General features: G+C 45.5%; 1 protein-coding gene across 2 annotated transcripts in view; it reads right to left on the minus strand.

The window, feature by feature from the left end:
* LOC115105237 (serine/threonine-protein phosphatase 2A 55 kDa regulatory subunit B beta isoform-like) overlaps positions 1–22,513 on the minus strand; it is a 110,768-nt gene that overhangs the window by 30,769 nt on the left and 57,486 nt on the right. The window lies entirely within an intron of this gene.

Below are 22,513 nucleotides of genomic sequence, written 5' to 3' on the forward strand. Positions count from 1 at the left end.
CATCTAAATCATATTCACAATCCACATGGAAACAGAATTCCAAATCATCTCTCCGAGATGGGAAACATGCTGACCTAATTAGGCCCCAGGAGTATCCAATTTACAGACTCCTTTTCCCAACGTTTCCTTTCCTTATCATCAGACGAGAACGTGGTGGGAGAATTCCACCAACAAAGATGAAAGATTCAGAGGCAATGAATGCGCCAGAGGGTGAAGTGTTATCTTCTTTTAATAACAACCAAGCTCCATCTTGCTTCTTTGTAGTGGACAGGGTATATAGCCAAACACAACATACACCCACTGTTTGTCCTGTGAAGTAAAATCAGAACAATAGATGTGAAATCAAATTCGAAATTGGTTTTCAATCAGTATACATGGTGTGGTGTGTATGCTCCTTACACATATTACTGTGAGCATGTTTCACATTCACTGTCTGTTCAAACAGAAGATCAGAATACATTTCTCTTGCTCCGTGTGTGTGTGTGTGTGTGTGTGTGTGTGTGTGTGTGTGTGTGTGTGTGTGTGTGTACGTGTGTACGTGTGTACGTGTGTGTACGTGTGTGTACGTGTGTGTGCGTGTGTGTGTGCGTGCGTCAGTCAATCGGACTCGGCACCGGTGCGAATTGATGGGTGATATCTTGTCAGACAGAGTGTGACTTCAAAGGCGGATTCCGTTTTTTCCATGATTAACCCATTAGAAGGGCGTGTGTGTTCAGAAAGGGAGAGCTCATTACTGTAGCTGCTCTGAACAGAGAGGGGCTCTGCTGCTTTGTTCTCTGATCATACCCGGACAGACGGAGGACAAAAAACACACACACTAGCACAATAAGAAAGCACCAGACAGGTCGTCTGCATACTGCGTACAGACAACGGCACGGAACCTTCCAGACTAAAATCTGGTCGCCTGTATCAAACATGAATGATATCATAATTCTCCAAAGGCCGACGCTCCGTGTTGATATTTAGTTGGAAAACATATCTCAGAAAGAGCGGAGAAAACAGACGAAACAGTGTTGATAAGCGACTGGACTGAGAGGAGTGAGGAGTCCTGTTCTGAACAGGCCTTCACCCGGACATCTCAGGGATGCTTTGAACACTGGTCAGGTTTGAACACCTGACTATGTGGCACTCTGATGAATCAACTCAGCACAAAGACCTGTCTGTTCTGAAAGGCTCGGGATTTCGATTCTCTCTATAACGCAGGCTAGATGATGCTGGCCGTCAAGTCAGAGAGAGAGAATAAATCACAAAGCCAGTGGGGCTTTCAAACGCTGGGGGTCAGGGGTCGAGGTGCTGCATGAGAGCCCAGCCGCCCTGATAACACAAATCCATCTTGTGTAATAATGTCAGAGCGACACTGTGGAAGGGGACAAGAGCTGAGTTTATCACTGCTCCTCATCCATACATTTCACGCACATCTACACATCTGGACACACACACGCTCACCTATAATATTAAACCCGAGCCGTGGAATGAGTATCGGAAGTGCCATGGTGGGGCGCCCTCGCTCCTGCAGCCTACTGCTGATTGCAATGGAGATTGGATCCCTGAGTCTACCTCCAACCCACATATCAGCCCCAGACGAAAGGCTAAAATTAGAATAGAGAGGATGCAGATGGCGGTCGATTCAGACGCGGGACACTGAAATTGAGGTGCAGAGGGCAGCAGGGCCGACACCGGAGAAGGATGAGTTTTTTAAATTTATTATTAAAACCAGGAGTCAAATGTTTCATCTCAATGTGCTGGAGGGCACAGAGGCACTGTGTGTCTCTGTGACAAAGGTATTACCAACCAGGACTAAACAGCATCAGTAAATAATGTGCCTGACACCTCCGGCCACTGTATAACACATTTAGCATGGTTCCCTTTCTCAGAGATTGCATTGTTTGCTTGTACTCCAAAACGATGCTAATGTAGGCCTATGTGCTGTGTACATTGTGCACATTGTGCAAGAGTACGCAGGGAACATACCTTTGTGCCTATGCTTGTATAACGAGGAAACGAATAAACACTGACCGTACAATCAGCTTTAGTCAAGAACCAGACAGGCTAGTGAGTAGTTCACAAGCTCTCAGAGAACAGTAAGTAACATAGACAGAGAACAGACTCCAGACAGGTCCTAACCCTACACTGTCCCGTACCAGAGCTCAGGCAGACTACATGCTGTGGAGTTCTTGTGTTACAAGGTTGGGATGGACCCACCAATTGCTGTAGCTCTGCCCAGAAACAGTTGTATAAGCAGAGTTCCAGGTAGTATCAGAGAAAGAGGAAGAGAGACAGAGCGAGAGAGAGCGAGAGAGAGCGACAGAGGCAGAGAGATACAGAGAGAGAGAGAGAGAGACAGAGAGAGAGAGACAGAGAGAGAGAGACAGAGAGAGAGAGAGAGAGAGAGAGGCAAAGCGAGGCAGAGAGAGAGATAGAGACAGAGAGAGAGGCAGTGAGAGAGAGAAACAAAGAGAGAGAGAGACAGAGGCAGAGTGAGAGAGAGGCAGAGAGAGAGAGACAGAGCGAGGCAGAGAGAGAGAGAAAGAGAGAGAGGGACAGAAAGAGAGAGAGAGGGACAGAGAGAGAGAGAGGGACAGAGAGAGAGAGAGGGACAGAGAGAGAGGGACAGAGAGAGAGACAGAGACGCAGCAGCTTGGCTTGGCTTTAATGCATTGCTAAACAACACCTGCGTGGGGCCAGAGATTAGCAGGCTGAGTCTGTGCAGCTGAATTACGTGTCTAAAGGATTGACTTCAGGATAAACTGCACCTATCAGGAATGGCCCCCATTTCCTGTGAAACAAACACACTATAAACTCACTGCACTGGTCTCACCTTAAAGTCTAGATTCAAAGAAATGCAACAATGCAAATAGTCACGCTAAACGGAGCACCTCAACGTACGGCCAAAGTAATCATAGTGTCAACAACATACATTTATTCAAATAAACAAAATCAAAATTGCAGTCTTGACACATTGGTCTTTTCCAAGTGAAACACGGTGGTAAATCTACTTAACCAGCTGTTCTCAGAAGTCCGCTGGAATGCTTCCGAATGGAAGGGTTTAGGGCATTGGGGTCATTGGGGAGTTTCCCATCCTTCCTTCCCTACCTGCTGTAGGCTGAGTTGACCCACAGCACTAAGTGGCTTAGACAGGTCTGATAATCCTATGTTGTGCCCCTGGCGTCCACACACAGCCATAAGTCCCTCTGAAAAATCTATTTGCAGCAATCTGCTCACTGTTCAAAATCGTGCCCCCCCCCCCCCCCCCCCCCCCGATAACAACAAACTAATACATCATAACATACCGAGCCTCACTGACATGGTCAGAATGGTTTATGCGGTACTGGCTCATCAGGAAACACAGAGTCATCTGCAGGAAAGCAGATTGTACCTGTACCTAAAGCGTTGCCCCAAGTCCATGACCAGATCACAGAAGCTACAGAGAGAGAGAGAGAGAGAGAGAGAGAGAGAGAGAGATGGGGGGCCTGGTCCTGAGGTGACGTCTGGCACACACTGTGTCTCTCTGATTGGCTGGATCACACACTGCTCTGTCATCTCACCATGAACACCAGCAGCTCCCTCAGAGCATGACATCATCACATGACAGGGTCTGCTTTCAAAGTAGGACCTGAGGCCAGTTTGGTCATTTGCCCGCATGCACGCACACACACCCTTCACGGCCATTAACAGAGGGCTCCTGCAGTGTGCCGTTTCTGTCTGTTCTGCTCAGTGCCTCTCATTAGGTGTATATAGAGGTTGGCTCAGGGCATGTGTTCATTCCCAGCCCAATTCCATTTGAAGATCAGCAATTCGAGACCATAACTAGGCCACATAATTTAATCTACATCCTCCAACGATTTCAATAAAATTCAGATCCAAAGGCTGATCTTAAAATATCATCAGAGATTTCATGCAGCCAGCCACCTCCTGGTGTTGTTGTGTGAAAGGCCAGAGGCAGGTGGTCATTAGAATATGCCCCGAAACCTATCACTCCACCTTCATGCCCATGCAAATGCTCTTTTGTCACAAAATGGACGGATCCTATGCTAATGCAGACAATAAAAACTGCGGCTTGACTATCTAAATCACACAAACTGTCCCCCCCTCCCCCACCCGCCTCCCCTTACACTGTACCGGGGCCAGAATGAGCTGAGGATTTTCTTTAGGAATAATGAATGTGGCCCCCGGGGCTGCTGGAATATTTATTTTCATAAATAAATCGGGGAGAGTGGCCAGGGGCTGTTTGGCTTGGCCCAGGCAGCTTACTGCAGCCCAGTCAATAACAGGCACTCCCCCAACCCCAGCTCAGTGCCCCCAACCCCAGTTCAGCACCCCGGCACTGAGGTACTAAGCTTATGAAACCAAGGGCCTAGGGAAAATCTGTTTTGCGTGGAAGAATTAAATGTGTTGTTTTTTGTTGTCACATTATAAATTTGTATAATTTGTGAAATGCAACGCAACTGACATATAAGACAACTGCCCATTGAATGCTATATTTCACTTGGGGGGTAGACTTCCAATACTTTTCTTTGAGGTGGAGGTTGAAAAATGCATTTAAAATGCTGCTCAATCAAATGATGCTGACGCAGGCTGGTTCGCTCCAGCAGAAAATTGCAGATCATAGTGAAATGATAATGATGTTGAAAGAGGAGCGTTAAACAAGACCATTCATTCTTAATTGATCTCCAAATTCTATTCTAATGTCCACTGGGATTCTGAGCACTGCACTGCTTCCTAGTCAAAGGTGCCTAGTCAAGGTGTGAGCTTCCAGTGAATACGTCTTGTTCCAGCAGCATATGAAATTTGAGTCTTTACACTGCATTGCTTTGGGTTTCTGATGACGCTGTAGATCTGGAAAATGTGCAGGCTGTGATTGAGCAGAAGAACAGCTGAATGGCAATGCTTTTTTACCTCCAATATGTTGCAGTGTACTGCATCTGTGTGTACAGGCCAGTATGTACCTACGTGTGCGTTTAGGCACAATCGCCCCCAGTCTCTATGAGCGTGTGCACTGCACATCAGTGTATGAGGGACCTTTGCTGCAATGCAGATTGGCCAGCTGTCTTTGTTGCGGTCCCGAGGCAGCTCTGGAGCCATACATCACTGGTGGGGTTGACTGAAGCTGGAGCTGCACAGGCTGAAGTAGCAGGGCAAGGGCTGGGACTGGGGCAAGGGCTGGGGCAAGGGCTGGGGAAAGGGCTGGGGCAAGGGCTGGGGCTGGGGCAAGGGCTGGGGCAAGGGCTGGGGAAAGGGCTGGGGCTGGGGAAAGGGCTGGGGCTGGGGCAAGGGCTGGGGCAAGGGCTGGGGCTGGGGAAAGGGCTGGGGCAAGGGATGGGGCTGGGGAAAGGGCTGGGGCAAGGGCTGGGGAAAGGGCTGGGGCTGGGGCAAGGGCCACGGAAGGGCTGGGGCTGGGGCTGGGGCCACATTGCAGCCACAGCCACATCCAGAGTCACAGGGCTAGGTGAACTCCTGCTTTCTTCTCCTTTTATACTTAAGCGATAAGGCACGAGGCGGTGTGGTACAAGGCCAATATACCACGGTTAAGGGCTGTTCTTACGCACGACCCAACGCGGAGTGCCTGGATACAGCCCATAGTTGCGGTATGTTGGCCATACACCACAAACCCCGAGGTGCCTTATTGCTATTATAAACTGGTTTCCAACGTAATTAGAAAATATAGCCACATTTGTTAATGTCAACAGAAAATATATATTTTTGTCATACCCGTGATATACGGTCTGATAGAAGCATTAGCAGGTCTCTGACGGACTCCCCATTGCTCTGTCTCTCTTTTGTTGGCTGCCAGCGCCTGAGCAGACAGTTTCTTCCCCCCGGGTATTGGTTGCGGATGCTGACGGGGGGGGGGGGGGATTGCTGTGTGTGAATAAAGGGTGTTTTTGCTGAGGCAGGTACTGTAGCTGTAACTCTCTGTTTCAACCACAGCAAATGATAGGAGAGGAGAGGGGAGGCGAGGAGAGGGCCTCTGGCTCTACAGCACTCTGCAGAGTCACATAAATAACCTCCAGCAGTAGGCTGGACATGCTTGGTGGAGCCAGCTCCCCCGTTAAACTAACAGCCACTACAACAGCCATGAGCTAATGGAACACGCATGTGACAAATACGTCTCGCAACGTAATGGTGATACAAATTGCATTGCATTGCAACAACTGTAATCAAGACAGCAAGCCTCTTTGATTCTTGATTCTGTCCATTTCGTTAGTAAGCAACGTTAACTTGGGACGGAGCCACGAGCAAGAAGGCAGTATCACTCCCTGGCTGGAAGTGGAACGTGCAACCAAGGCACATGTTTCTAACTGCAGGATCATGATGCTCTGTGCCCTCGCTCTCGTTCCATTCTCTCAACCTCTGCCATCTGCTCAAAAGAAGATGGAGATCACCAGTTGACTGCACAGCATTGGATCAGAATCAACAGTTAGAGCAATTTCATAGGAGAGAGACAGCGAGGGAGAGAGAGATGGAGAGAGAGAGACATCTGGTCTATGATAATGAGCTCACATGTAATCTCTGCAGCAGGCAGCCCCTTCATATAAGCTGCCATCCCAGCACCATCTATGCACACACACACACACACCTGGTCTAAATTGCCCCACACATGAACATTTGTCTCCATTACAGGAGCATCTGGGACCCTCTACTTCTGTAATACACGTTTTATTGCTGACATATGCCACAGGTTAGAGAGAACTGTGTGTGTGTTTTGTGTGTGTGTGTGTGTTCTGTGTGTGTGTGTGTGTGGTGTGTGTTGTGTTTTGTGTTTTGCATGTGTGTATGTGTGTGTGTGTGTGTGTGTGTGTGTGTGTGTGTTTTGTGTGTGTGTGTGTTGCGATAGAGCTGTCTGGCACAGGAAGAGCCGCGGAGTGAACACAAGTGTCTCCAAGACGGCTGTAAGACAGATCACAGGGATCCCTCAGTGCCTCTGGCAGAATGTCACTGCTATGACAGCTGCTGATACCAGCCTGCCCATGCCAGTCAGCGTAGCACAGTCGGGGACCATGGTTCCCATCAGTACAGCATCCGTGTTTGGACCAACCCGTAAGCTTCGTGGATTCGTTTGGGTTGAAACGTTCAACGTCAACGAGTTAAGATATGTATCTGGAGCATGTGAGTGTGCAGGGCTGCAGGCCCTACTTTACTTTATTGCAGCACAGTACCCCATTAAAAGTGATGTGCCTTTGATTTCATATGCAATTCGGTTAGCTAGTAGCTACCCTCTCTCTACTACATCCACTACACCAAAGTGAAAAGTGCTAATTATCTGTCAAGGAGGTCGATCGAGACAACAGAAAACATTCTCTAGTTTATTTATAATTGGACATGTAAATGCGCCCTTAATATAGTAAACTGAGCAAACCAATCATTAGGAACACCTTCCTGATGTGGAGTTGCCCAATCCATGTCTCAATTGTCTCAAGGCTTAAAAATCCTTCTTTAACTCATCTCCTCCCTTCAGCTACACTTTATTGAAGTGGCTTTAACGAGTGACATCAATAAGGGAGCATAGCTTTCACCTGGTCAGTCTATGTCATGGAAAGAGCCGGTGTTCTTCATGTTGTGTACACTCGGTGTATGTCTGAGGAGCTGCACCACTATAACCCAACGACATGGGCTACTAACAGTGCTGAGGAATGGGTTGGAATGGGACGTTAACAGAGGGAAGAGACTCCACGGAGAGAGCGACAGCGTAATAAGTGTCTCCATGTGATCTACAACACTGTATACGCTAGCAGCATCCAGCCATGCCGGGCTGAAGGGACATTAATTCAGCAGTTCTTGTCCGCCTAGCCTAGCCGACACTATCTGTGCATCATTGGCTCTGCGACCGGCTTTGACTGCGGTTGGGAGTCCGGGAGCATTAGCATGGGAACTGAAATTAGAAGGTGAGTGGTACCGTGCCACGCAGTGCCCTGGGTACACTTGGCCGGCAGAGCAGAACTGCTGACTAGGTACTGATGTAATAGGGAGAATCCAGCCAAATGTACCACAACGTTTAATTAAATGATTTGTTTGGCCATGCCAAGGTCTCTTTGTGTCCCTCTTCCCTTTCCTCGTTCATATTGACTGAATCTCAAAACTCCAACGACGGGTGATCTAATACGGTCAGGAATGATTGTCCAGGAAACACGCACAATTGGCTGCGAACGAACTAATAGCGCGAGAGTACACCGATTAGAGTGCCGAAATGTTTGCTCCCGTCTCGGTTTTTACAATGTCAATCCTTACATACTGGAGTAACAGACGAACATTTAGTGTCCCGTCTAAACGGAGATGGTCAACTGAGCCGTATAATGTAAAAGGTTCACGAATATCAGTGTGCCTAAAGGGCTGAGCCTAAAAGCTGATTTCTCGTCTGTGTTAATGGGCCAGAAGCTAGTCTGTCTCAGTGTGAGCCTTTCACACCCATAAAACCCAGACCTATTCATGTAGCTGTAATAACCACTCAACCATATACAATGAGCAGAATGGGATAGGCACCATTTTGCTTAGACTGCTTTTATGAGGTGTGTTTTTGTGTGTGTGCGTCTATGTTTGCACGTGCGTGCTCGCGCATGTGTGCATGCGTGTTTGTGTTGTGAGACAGTTCCTGAGACAGGCACAGAGGCTGGAGAGAGAGAGAGATCAATAGGGTCGATTCAGAGACTCAGGGGGCAGACCTGATACTAGGACCAGTCATCAACAACAGAACTGCCTGCAGTCTGGCATCTCATTTCATAGAATCCACTGACTGAGGAAACGATTCCACTCTGGACCATTTCATCACCTGGCAACAACACGTGTTTAAACGTCCAGTGTGGCATTTTTCATCTTAATATCAAATCATTTCCGGGTAACAATTAAGTACCTTACTGTAAAATAACAATTCTTAGCACTTTCTCAAGCAATAATTTTTCTAAGACTGTATGGGAGTGGTCTGAGTGGGGAGGGGACAACTGAAAACTAGCTGTTATTGGCAGAGAGGTTTGGAACTCTTATTGGTCTATCAACTCATTTATGTGATGTCACCAGACAGGACAAAACTCCATCCCACCAAAACAGGCAGAAATTTCAGTCGGTCTTTTCAAATAGCCCTTACACTAAACGGGCATTATCATACACTTCAACATTTTACAGTATTATTCCAACCTCATAGTATGGAAATATAAAACACAGGCAAATCTGTTTTTTGACTGCACTGGGCCTTTAAAAGTATTGATTGAAAAAAAAAATCCATGGAAAATGTGGCGATGAAATTGGTGTGGTGATTAAAGTGTCAGTATGTTTTAAAGCTGATCCAGGCCAGGCAGGGAATTTTAATCGAAACCTACGTCAGCAGCAGACAACCAGTCGGCAGTCCACTGACACTGGCAGCCAAACTGACATTGACAAGACTCTCTACCTTGGTATACTGCTCTATTGAAATCCTATAGATCAGCATACATTCAACGCAGAGGACTCCTGTTCTGTTTTCACAAACCTCCACTCCAGCCATGCATTCAGTGTTTGATTTTCCTTTGGCAATGTGGTATATACTTGGAGCCCAACCCGTAGCCTGGCTTTGGTCTGGTACATTCTTTCTGTGTACCATAGGAGGCACCCCGAGAGGTTTGGGTTTGTGTGTGTTTACATGTGTGACTTTTTAGCCTATACTATGGAACCGAGGGAGAATATAGAGGTTATAAATAGCCTAGCGTCAGTATGACTTCCTAATACCTCTAGGAAGCCAGAGTCTGGAGCACGAAGGCTTCCTGCAGGTATACAGCAGGGGCAGGCAGCCCTTTTCCTGGAGTGCTGCAGGTTCTAACTACTAGGCACTTGGCCAACTGAGCTAATTGATCAGTTCAGCATTTGCCCAAATTCAACACACCTGGTCTTCTAGGTGGGTTAAATCAAAAACATGATGTAGCCGTGGCACTCCAGGACCAGGGTTGCAAATCCCTGGGACATAGTATAAAACAGCCTACAGTGATCCGGCTCAAATTGGTGGCAATTCAAGCAAGTCCCAACCTATTAGCATCCCGCCAGCCTGGTTGAAAGATAAACAGATCGCTGTATCAGTTGTTGTCCACTGGGGCTGTGGCCGGCCCGTCATGCCATTGGGAGGACAGGCAGGCAGGCAGACATGTAGGCAGGCAGACAGGTAGGCAGGCAGGCAGGCAGGCAGACAGGTAGGCAGGCAGCCTACTGTACACTGCTGACGGTGCTGGGGTGGGGGAGAGAAGCGTTGTGTATGTGGGAAGTGTTTCTGTACAGGGAGCGACTCAGAGGGGCTGCGGTAAAGTGCTGCAGGGCAGGGGGAGAGAGGGGGGAGTAAGGGGAGTTGGAACTAGAAAAAGAGGCATCAGCAATCTGCATTTAATGAGCGCACAAGAGAGGGTCGCAGTCCCTCTAACAGGATCCCTGGTTCCCCTTCCACTCTCCTCCACCCCTCCTCTCCTCCACCCCATCCCCCTGTTCTGTTCTGCCACGCTGTTGTTAGATTAACTCAGGGTCAGGGGGTCTGAGGGGGAGATCCAGCCTCGCTGCCAGAGAGGTAATCAGTAGAGACGGGTACTGAACAGTCTCCCCTTCTTACACAGACAGACAGACACGCACACGCAGGCATGCATGCACACACACACTGTAAATGTGGGCCTGATAGATTCCATTTGGAGGGGAGGGCTCGGGGATGGAACAATAGCATTCAATTCCACTGTATCAATATGTTAATGTGTTGCCCATTAGTGCAAATAGTCATAGCCACATTTGTTAATGTCAACAATTATGTCATTGCAAAATATGATGTGGGTACTGTGCAACACCTTTCTATGTCAATGCCTGGTTATACCACTTCCAGTTGCAAAAATAGAAAGAAAATAATTTTCAATCATCTGTTTCCCAATGCAATTGCACTCTACTACTTCAAATTCAAAGATCCTCTGTTTACCTCTCACACACTCACAACTCCACAGCCCTGTTCTCGAACCACAATCACAACTCCACAGCCCTGTTCTCGAACCACAATCACAACTCCACAGCCCTGTTCTCGAACCACAATCACAACTCCACAGCCCTGTTCTCGAACCACAATCACAACTCCACAGCCCTGTTCTCGAATCACAATCACAACTCCACAGCCCTGTTCTCGAATCACAATCACAACTCCACAGCCCTGTTCTCAAATCACAATCACAACTCCACAGCCCTGTTCTCGAATCACAATCACAACTCCACAGCCCTCAAATCACAATCACAAGCTTCTTTTTGGAGTACAGAAAAAAATCACCCTATACGAGCCATCTTAGAAGCTGTGTTTACAGGAAGAAAACAATTTTGAGGGAGGGGGGTTGCTGGTTCTCATCACAGATGAACAGTAGCCTAATCCTCCCAGGGCAGAGGAAAAGAGAGCAGCGCTGCAGGCACACACTCCTCTTCCCTCACAGATAAGACAGACAATGGACAGACATGAAGGGACTCAGCAGCCTGTAAAGGCATGTATGTGTAGTCTCTCCGTCACTTCTTCATTAACCCTTAAAGGGGAGAACAGAAGGGATGACATCAACGTCCCTCTTAATACCATTTGCTTTGTGAGCAGCTTGGATGTTAAAGTATCTTTCACGGAATCTTGGTTCATTCTGAGCTCATCCATCTTGAAATGCTCAGCAATATGTATTACATACAGCAGCTAAGATTTCCATTGTATCACCAAGATGGCCCACACCTAATGCATTGCACTGTCTTTGTGTCACAATTAGAGATCATGCCACCTAAAGTCTAGTACAGTTGCTGGAGGGTGGTGGGTAGTGGGCCGATATCCTGATGCAGAGGAACAACATAGCATTGTTTAGCCGGTCTTATATCACATGTTCTCTGGGACCTGGTCATGAGGCCTCCCTGGGTACTGGAGAGCTGATCTCCTTCCTCTGGACAAACAACAGGCATGTCAACAGACTCCTGACTATTGTTCAGTGGTGTTGTCACTGCAGGGTCAACAGGAGACAGCCAGAGCCAGGCAGAGAGACTAGCGAAGGAACTCAGCGCCATCTACCATTACCTCAGCCCACCGCTACCACAGTCCCAAACAATGGCCTCTACCACCTCCCTAGTTCCTACATCCTGTAGTAGTCCCCAGCCCTCAGAGGCTAACCCTGAGATTCCACCCAGGGCCGACTAGGGGTGTGGAGGGTTAGTAGAGACATTCTAGAACCTTCCACTAGGAAAACACAGCACAAACAGAAGGTGGATGTTCGGTGTTCGCTGTGTATATTTGTCCTGGCTTCCTTACCATTGTTTACACAAGGAGCCTCTTGATAATTGGAGAGCAGGGCCATGATAAGGGCAACAGCAGCCGCAGGAAAACAATAGCCTATCGATTGCAGACCGCATGGCTAAAACAGATGTGTATTTTAATAGAACCAGCATACAAGACAAACAAGCTGCAGGCAAACAAAAGAGATTTACAGAATGAGTGGAATGTTGTTTGCTGGAAGGTTAGACCTGATCTTTTTGAGACAGCCCCAAAATACGACTAAAATCGCGGAGGTACCAGGAGTCCTACTGTAGCAGTAAGTAAAATACCCATTCTTGCCATAGGTACAGGGGCAGTGTAGGGGCCAGAGTAGACAACGGCAGGAACCAATGAGGTCACAATTTGAGCCCAGTGCTTCAGCCTTTAGATTCGAGAGGTGAGGGGTGCAACTGGACTGATAGGAGGCGAGTTGAAAATGAACTGCTTTACTGCAAGGAAGCCCAAAACCCACATGGGTGCTCACTGCTCACCCATGTGGTTTAATGCACATACCTCCACAGAGACACACCCTTAAATTAGCATCACCATTATGCTAATTCGCACTCCCTCTTGCGCACACAAAGGGATTCCAGTGGGATTGGGGAGCTCACAGGCACACAAAGGCAAGCTCACAGAAGCATATGTTACCGGGATGGGGAGTCAAAACTCCTGGTTCTGCTCCAAAACATATAACTGTTCAGAGCATCATTCTAACTCATCCGGGTCTAATCAAACCCGGGTATGAAAAACATCAGCATCCGGAATTGTAATCCTGGGAAACGCCACACACGGCTCAACTCAAAGCCATTTGAGCCTAAATATACAAACAATCCATCCGACTTTTCATTTACTGCAGTTACTTTAGCGGTGGTAGTGTATTGGTGTGAAGCAACAACAAACAAGAATTGCTCACAATTCTAGGTCAGCCAGCTCCCTCAGCCGTTCTCTGAGCTTTATTTATCCACCTAACCCTCCGCCCTCCATCTCTTTCTCCTTCTCTTTGCTTCCTTCGAACTCCCAGCCCATCCATAAGGCAGCGGGCTCATTTGAGTAGTGTGGAGGCTGAAGGTGCGTCTCCCAGGACTACAGCATCCATCACAACAGTCCTGTACTGTTACTTCCTCTGCCTCCAGAGTGAAGAGAGAGATAGATGTGAGACCCGTCTCATTATAACTCTACCTGGCTGCTGCTAACACTGACTGGGAGATGAGGTGCCTGACTTGGCCCGAGGCCGGGCCATAGACCCAAGAGGATTGTCCCCGCGGCACTGCATAATGTTCCTCGTGAGTTATACAGAACCCACTGTATATCCTAGATGTTGACGACTTACTGAATGTTCAAGCGATGCCTTTTTCAAAAGGAGTTGTATCCGTCGGTACTGATACGCGCAGGTCCTGAAACCCAGATGTATTTGCTCATCATAAACCGCGCACCCAAAAGAAAGTAAACCAAAGTCAGATTATATAAAGGGACTCTAGGATTGATTGACTTTGGGAACGTTCTCCTTTTCCCGGTTTTGGTGCATCTACATTGCTTGTGAAGCGTCCACTCGGGGAGATAATGTACCTCCCGAGGATCCGTTGGCAGGGCATCAACAGAGCCCTCTCAACCGGAGTAGTTGTGTGTGAAGGGCAATTTCAGTTAGTGCTTTATCCTTAGTCTGGCGTACCTTTTGCGTGGCCTTGTCCTAACTGAGTAAGACATGTTTGACCGGAGACTTTATTTGGCTTAGTAACGCGATCAACCTGTATAATAATGTCAAACTAATTCACGGCATTAAATACATTAATAAGAGTCACCGGGTTGGTTTCAGGTGGTGATTGATGGGGCTGTGATAAAGGTTTCCAGCGTCGTTAGCCTTTTTACCATCATGCCATTTCCGAAAGGCCAGCAATATGCTCACAGCTGCAGTGCATTTGGAAAGTATTCAGACCCCTTCACTTTTTCCACATTCTTTTATGTTACTACCTTATTCTAAAATGTATTTAAATTTTAATTTTTTTTATTTTTTACCTTCATCAATCTACACACAATACCCCACAATGACAAAGCAAAAACAGGTTAAGAAATGTATTAAAAATACAAAACTGAAATATCACATTTACATAAGTATTCAGACCCTTTAACTCATTACTTTGTTAAAGCACCTTTGGCAGTGATTACAGCCTCAAGTCTTCTTGGGTAGGATGTTACAAGCTTGGCACACCTGTATTTGGGGAGTTTTTCCCATTCTTCTCTGCAGATCCTCTCAAGCTCTGTCTGGTTCAATAATTAAGGCTTGAAATTTACCCCATTACACCTATTTCATGTCATCTACTGTTGCACAGCTATTTTCAGATCTCTCCAGAGATGTCCGGGCTCTGGCTGGGCCACAAGGACATTCAGAGACTTGTCCTGAAGCTACTCCTGCATTGTCTTGACTGTGTGCTTAGGTTGTTGTCCCGTGGAAAGGTGAATCTTTGCCCCAGTCTGAGGTCCTGAGCGCTCTGGAGCAGGTTTTCATCAAGGATCTCTCTTTACTTTACTCCATTAATCTTTCCCTCGATCCGGACTTGTCTCCCAGTCCCTGCCTCTGAAAAACATCCCCACAGCATGATGTTGCCACCACTATGCTTCACCATAGGATGGTGCCAGGATACCTTAAGATGTGACGCTTGGCATTCAGGCCAAAGAGTTCAATCTTCGTTTCATCAGACCGGAGAATCTTGTTTCTCATGGACTGAGAGTCCTTTAGGTGCCTTTTGGCAAACTCCAAGTGGGCTGTCGTGTGCCTTTTACTGAGGAGTGGCTTCTGTCTGGCCATTCTACCATAAATACCTGATTGGTGGAGTGCTGCAGAGATGTCCTTCTGGAAGGTTCTCCCATCTCCACAGAGGAACTCTGGACCATCAGGTTTTTTGCCACCTCCCTGACCAGGGCCCTTCTCCCCCGATTTCTCAGTTTAGCCGGGCGGTCAGCTCTAGGAAGAGTCTTGGTGGTTCCAAACTTCTTCCATTTATGAATGATGGAGGCCACTGTGTTCTTGGAGACCTTCAATGCTGCAGACATTTTATGGAACACTTCCCCAGATCTTTGCCTCAACAGAATCGTGTCTCTGAGCTTTACGTACAATTCCTTCGACCTCTTGGCGTGGTTTTTCCTCTGACATGCACGGTCAACTGTGGGACCTTATATAGACCAGTGTGTCTAAATCATGTCCAATCAATTGAATTTACCACAGGTGGCCTCCAATCAAGTTGTAGAAACATCTCAAGGATGATCAATGGAAGCAGGAGGCACCTGAGCTTAATTTCGAGTCTCATAGCAAAGGTCTGAATACTTATGTAAATAACGTATTTCTGTGTTTTATTTTTAATACATTTGCAAAAATGTCTAAAAGCCTGTTTTCACTTTGTCATTAAGGGGTATTGGGTGTAGATTGATGAGAAAAAAGGTTTTTGAATTCTTTCCAAATGCACTGTACATGCTTGTCCCTGTAACAGTAGCCCGTCTCCCTCCCTCTTCCACCTCCCACCCGTATCCATTTTGTGAGAATTGGGAGGTCCATAAATCTCTGTCCCTGTCAGTGTGCAGGGAGGGAGCCGATTGGGAGGGGAGAGGATGAGCCCTCTAAGAGGCTGAGATCTGATTAGAGAGGGCACAATCACCGCGTGACACCGCCTCACTCACACATCACCCAGTGTGTGCATTCATTTAGGACTAATCCACGCCATCAAATTCAAGCCCCATCTCACAGAAGGAAGATCCTCTCTCCCAAAGGTTTGCTGACGGAAAAGAGATCCCAGTGGTACTGTAGTGTTCCCTCTCCGACAGACAACATAGATAGAGGTCCATGGACGTTATGTTAGCTCTGCTCTAACGCCCTGGTCTAATTACTGCTCTGGTCTCACTCTAATGTCATCAATCAAAATAACACAATGAGAGGGTTTTCCTCTTTTCTAGATTTTATAATGCCTTTTTTTTCTACATCAGCAGTTGTCACAAAGTGCTCTACAGTAACCCAGCCTAGACCCCAAAGAGCAAAGCAGAAGTGAGGGGATTGGGGACTAAAATGGTGAAAGGAAGATACACGATGCGTCTCTCACGGTATCATAAAATAGGTTAAAGTGCACAGTTTACGTTTAGTCTTTTCTTCTAGTGGAGGATGTTAACAGTAGTAACAGGCAGAGGTAAACACAACATGCATTAAAATACATTTTAATAATGTATTGAGTCATCAATTATTAATCTGAATGTCAAACAAGTAGCATCGGACCATCATGAGGAGAACAGCTTACCCCCTGGCCATTTCTATGAGTTCTTCCTGATTCCTATCGACATATTCCCTGCTCTAACTTGGACAGTGGATAGTGCACTCCAAAAAAAATAAAAATAAATCCAAGTCAATTATATTCTAAGGAAACAGTACATCTAAGGAAACAGTACTGTTTCTAAGGAAACAGTACATCTGAAACATCTGGGGATGAATAGCATTGCTGTTGTGATTCAAAGCTTTTCTCTTAAAAATGCACAGTTGACTGCAGCTATCCACATCTCCCATAACTCTGGACAACCTCCCAGACAAAACAGACAGAGTAGATGACAGTCATCTACATGGGGTAAATTTCACACCTTAAGTATTGAATTTAAAATAAAATAAATCTTAAAACGTGAAAAATAGTGAAGAATGTTAAAAAAAAGAAGTGAAACAATGAATGTAAAAATACATAAAAAATGATATCAATAGCAAAACAAAAAAACTTGCAAGCAAATAATTTTAAATCGAGAGCAAAACTTGAATTTTAAAGCAGTAACAAATTATTTGAAAACTAATGCCAAAATAGTCCAGTTTTCTATTTAAATTCCTATCTATTAATTAATATGTTTACCTATCTAGTTACATGGTTTGTCATGAAAGGTATTATATAGATATGCTTCTAATGGAACACGCATGTGACAAACACGTCTCGCAACGTAATGGTGATACAAATTATAATAGCCAATGTATACACATCAGTGGCTATCCAATAATTATTGACACGTACAGTTTTTAAGTATGTTAGATTAGTTGGCTTGCTTAGTTGTTTGACTAGCTAGCCAAATAGAATGAATCGCCAGACTCTGCACGCCTGTAGCTAGCCACTGCCAGCCGTAGTGAAAGGTTTGCCCGTATGTTTTTACTAAACCAAGTGATGTCACGTCCGAATAGGCCATTGTGATTTTAGACCCATGACGAATGTCTCCAGTTAGCTAGCTAGCTACATCATTGTATTTAGGCCAGGGACTCGTATGTACACCACTTACTGATGGAAAAGAGACCTGGAATGGAATGTACACCATCTGGAATGGAATTAATGGAATGGTATCAAACACATAGTTTCCATATTTTTTATATCATTCCATTCACTCCATTCCAGCCATTATTATGAGCCGTCCTCCCCTCATCAGCTGCCTGTGAACTGCCGGGCAAGAGCATAGGGGAAATAGATTTAACAGTTGGTTGTTGGAAAATTTGAACTGAAAACTAATTTTGCATTAGTTTTCAAATCATTTGCTCTCGCTTTAAAATTATTTGCTTGCAATTTGTTTATTTTTTATCTCAAAATCCATTATTTCACTTCTCCTCAAAAATATAACTTTTACATTTAGAACATAATTTTTCATGTTTACGAATTTTTTGATTTTTGAAAACAATACTTAAGGCGTGAAATTTACCCCATACACCTATTTCATGTCATCTACTTCATCATAGACTGAGATGACATGAGCAGTCTTTATAGAGGTAAAGAGGTTATGAATGCCATGTGTTTTAGTAGTAATGGTAAGATGGAGACAGCAGTCTGGTGGCCTTGAGATCCTCTCCTTTCCCTCCCATACAAATGCAGGCCGACCTTATAATAGGACACAGCCACAGACAGCAGACTGGGGGATGGAGGGGGGTTGTAAATATTCTTCTGATGGATGAGAGAGGACGGTACCTGAATTATTTACACTCTGTGGTCCTTGGGGAGAAAGCACACAGGGGTGTGGATTGGGGGGGCTAAGCTCCTGGTGAGTAGGTGGAGGGGGTTGGGGGGCAAGGGTTTGGTAGTTTGTAGGTCAGTGGGTGAGGCAGGGTCATTCACTCGGAAACAGGCTTAACCTGGGTTCTTAGTGATGGAGGAGGGGGGTTATTGGCAGCCATCAGCCCCCCTCCAGCCCTCATGCCCTTGAGAAGGTGCTAGAAACGGCGATAGTAGTAATATGCTTTTATGGAGGAAATGTGGGGGAGGGGAGAACGTAATTTGCCTACATTGTTTTGCCTCAGAAATTGTATGATTTACTCATTATTCCCAATTAGATTGTGAGGAGTAATTAAGAGACAATAATATGAGGAAAATCACTTCACCATTTGTCAATTGACTTGACACATTTTTTTTAGGAATCGCAAATAAATTGAAAATAGATTCATGTGAAGCAGGGTAAGCTAATATGAATATGAACAACATATTGGGTGAAACCCATTATTGAAAACGAATATCTAGCATTTCTTGACTGATATTTTTTTTTTTAAGAATTCAGATTAACCTGAATAAAAATATATATTATTTTACTCCTGCTGCTCACTTTCACCCGAGGCTCCTGTCTTCACCTCAGTACCTTCATACATCGAGGAGAAACGAGTGAGCTGTACACCTCAGAGCCTGTAACATGTACGTTTCTATGAAAGCCTTCCGTTCCCTCCAGGACATGCAGCACTGGGAAGACTGCAGAACCCTACAGTATAGATCTTACGGTTACCCATATAGTGAAACGAGCAGGGTACGCTTCCCTCTGAGACAATGCAACAACACTTTCAGTATAAAGAATGGCACTGGTTAAGCCCTCCTGGAAAGAGCAGTCGTCTGGCCGCTTAGAGGTGAAGCAGATTAAAGAGAGAGAAAATGTGTTGGTCCTGCCTGGCTTTCACATGAGAGAATGGGAGAGAAAATGTTGAGTTAAGCTTGTCTTATGTGTTGCATTTGTCTGACGCCAGTGTCATCTGCCTATCTGGTGGTTCAGCTTAATCCTATATGGTTATTTCAGCTCTCTCTCTCTCTCTCCTCTCACTGCCCAGCCCCTGATCCATCCACGCATAAACTCAGCAAAAAAAGAAACGTCCCCTTTTTCAGGACCCTGTCTTTAAAAGATCATTCGTAAAAATCCAAATCACTTCGCAGATCTTCATTATAAAGGGTTTAAACACTGTTTCCCATAAACAATTAATGAACACGCACCTGTGGAACGGTCGTTAATACACTAACAGCTTACAGACGGTAGGCAATTAAGGTCACAGTTATGAAAACTTAGGACACTAAAGAGTTCTACGGACTCTGAAAAACACCAAAAGAAAGATGCCCAGGGTCCCTGTTCATCTGCATGAACGTGCCTTAGGCATGCTGAACGGAGGAATGAGGACTGCAGATGTGGGCAGGGCAATAAATTGCAATGTGGGCAAAAACCCACCGTCGCTGGACCAGACAGGACTGGCAAAAAGTGCTCTTCACTGACGAGTCAGGGTTTTGTCTCACCAGGGATGATGGTCGGATTCGCATCTATCGTCAAAGGAATGAGCGTTACACCTGTACTCTGTCTGGACCGGGATCGATTTGGAGGTGGAGGGTCCGTCTTGATCTGGGGCGGTGTGTCACAACATTATCAGACTGAGCTTGTTGTCATTGCAGGCAATCTCAACGCTGTGCATTACAGGGAAAACATCCTCCTCCCTCATGTGGTACCCTTCCTGCAGGCTCATCCTGACATGACCCTCCAGCATGACAATGCCACCAACCATACTGCTCCTTCTGTGCGTGATTTCCTGCAAGACAGGAACGTCAATGTTCTGCCATAGGCCAGCGAAGAGCCCGGATCTCAATCCCATTGAGCATGTCTGGGACCTGTTGGATCGGAGGGTGAGGGCTAGGGCCATTTCCCCCCAGAAATGTCTGGGAACTTGCAGGTGCCTTGGTGGAAGAGTGGGGTAACATCTCACAGCAAGAACTGGCACATCTGGTGCAGTCCATGAGGAGGAGATGTACTGCAGTACTTAATGCAGCTGATGGCCACACCAGATACTGACTGTTACTTTTGATTTGTACCCCCCCCCCTTTGTTCGGGGACACCTTATTCAATTTCTGTTAGTCACATGTCTGTGGAACTTGTTCAGTTTATGTCTCAGTTGTTGAATCTTATGTTCATACAAATATTTACACATGTTAAGTTTGCTGAAAATCAATGCAGTTGACAGTGAGAGGACGTTTCTTTTTCTGATGAGTTTATTTAGCTTTAGATAACAGAGGTGGCTGGGCTCAACATGATTGCGCTGCTTACTGTTGCCTAACTCTTGATATTAGCCCTGAATCAATTAATCAAAGTCATATGCAAGACGGAAATCAACACGGAAAAGAGTAGAATCCTGTTTGTGCCTTTGCTTAGTGTTGCTATATTGCATATTTCAGTATTGACATTTAAACAGGCAAAAATGCATAGAGAACTAAACTTTAATTCTGAAAAAGCAAACTATCTGATTACCTGCACTACTCTGACACCAGCAACCCCAATGCTTTATTCCACTGCTATAGGCTACAGCACAGACCCTAAACAATACAGCATAACCAGCCATAGGGAAAGCAGGATGACTTTTCTATAAGAGTGCGTGTCCTTTACATTTACAACCAACTTATAGGATATAGGATATTGAATTTTGAATGACCTTTTTTTATTTGAAACTATTACGATAGCCAATTAAAAATGAAAATAAGTAGCCATAATGTCTCTCTAAATGAATTACTGTGTCGTTATCAATAAATATTTAGGCTACTCATGTGGTTGATACGAAATGGTCAACATAATGTTGTATCTGTCGCTCTGCCCCTGAACAAGGTAGTTAAACCCACTGTTCCTAGGCCGTCATTGAAAATAAGAATTTGTTCTTAACTGACTTGCCTAGTTAAATAAAGGTTTATTTTTTTTTAAATCAGGAAATCAGTCAATTGAAATAAATTCATTAGGCCCGAATCTAAAGAATTCACAGGACTGGGCAGGGGTGCAGCATAGGCCCACCCACTGGGGAGCCAGGCACAGCCAATCAGAATGGGGTTTTCCCCACAAAATGACTTTATTACAGACAGAAATACTCCCCCTGTGTGTAATGATCATGCTGTTTAATCAGCTTCTTGATATGCCACACCTGTCAGGTGGATGGATTATCTTGGCAAAGGAGAAATGCTCACTAACAGGGATGTAAACAAATTTGTACACTAAAATTGGAAAGAAAAAGGTTTTCTGTGCATATTGAACATTTCTGGGATTTTTTATTTCAGCTCATGAAACATGGGACCAACACTTTACATGTTGCGTTTATAGTTTTGTTCAGTGTACTTGGCCAGATGGATAAACCTATTTCCCTGTGTGAACTCCCCGGGATAATCTCAATTGCGTCCTCCTCGTATTCTCTCTCCTCGCTTCCTTCCCTAAACACATTGGAGAAGGTCAAAGGGGAGGGTCCTCTGGCTTTCTCATCCAATGGGTTTTGAGAAGGAGGCGAGGAGAGAGAGGATAGAGGACATGAGGAGAATGGGATTTAGATTCTCCCACCGAGGCTCCTCTGACCCGCTTCTCATGCATCGGGATGTGCGTAGCTTCAGTGATTCATTCAGAATACACAGACTTCCGTGACTGCATTGTGTATTCTCCAATATCTGACCTTCTCAATATATAATGCAACGCTATAGGCTAATGCCAGACAGCCATTAATTCTACATAGCTTAACACTTTTTTTTCTGAGCAAGATACTGTAGAGACTCATAGCTATGACAACTCAGCATTGCCGCGGGAAGTAGTCGTGCTGATGCACCCCCTGACAAATCACAATAAATAAATACAATTATTTATATACATTTAAAAAAAATAGTTTACCAAATTAGTGCACTAGGCCTTTATTACTCCTGCATGAAAATAATCGTCAGCAGAGCGGGAGAACCCCCCCAAGGACCTTACATGTTCTGTTTCGAGGCGAATTGGCTCTGGCAGCCAACACAGCCAAAAAACTCCATCTAAACGTGAATTGAATCTCAATTGCAGTACGGTTCGAGAAACATAAATCCCCCGACTTTCAAATCACATCAAAATGTAATATACTGTTTTAACCGATTTATACACAGTTGGAGCTGACAGTATTTTTTTTAATGTGACAACATGTTAGTGGCGTCCGTTTTCAGTTTGAAGACAGGTGTTCGGGGACGCAGATAAATAATTACCACAGGTACA

Source organism: Oncorhynchus nerka, linkage group LG22, assembly GCF_034236695.1.
Source record: "Oncorhynchus nerka isolate Pitt River linkage group LG22, Oner_Uvic_2.0, whole genome shotgun sequence".
NCBI classification, from domain to species: Eukaryota; Metazoa; Chordata; class Actinopteri; order Salmoniformes; family Salmonidae; genus Oncorhynchus; species Oncorhynchus nerka.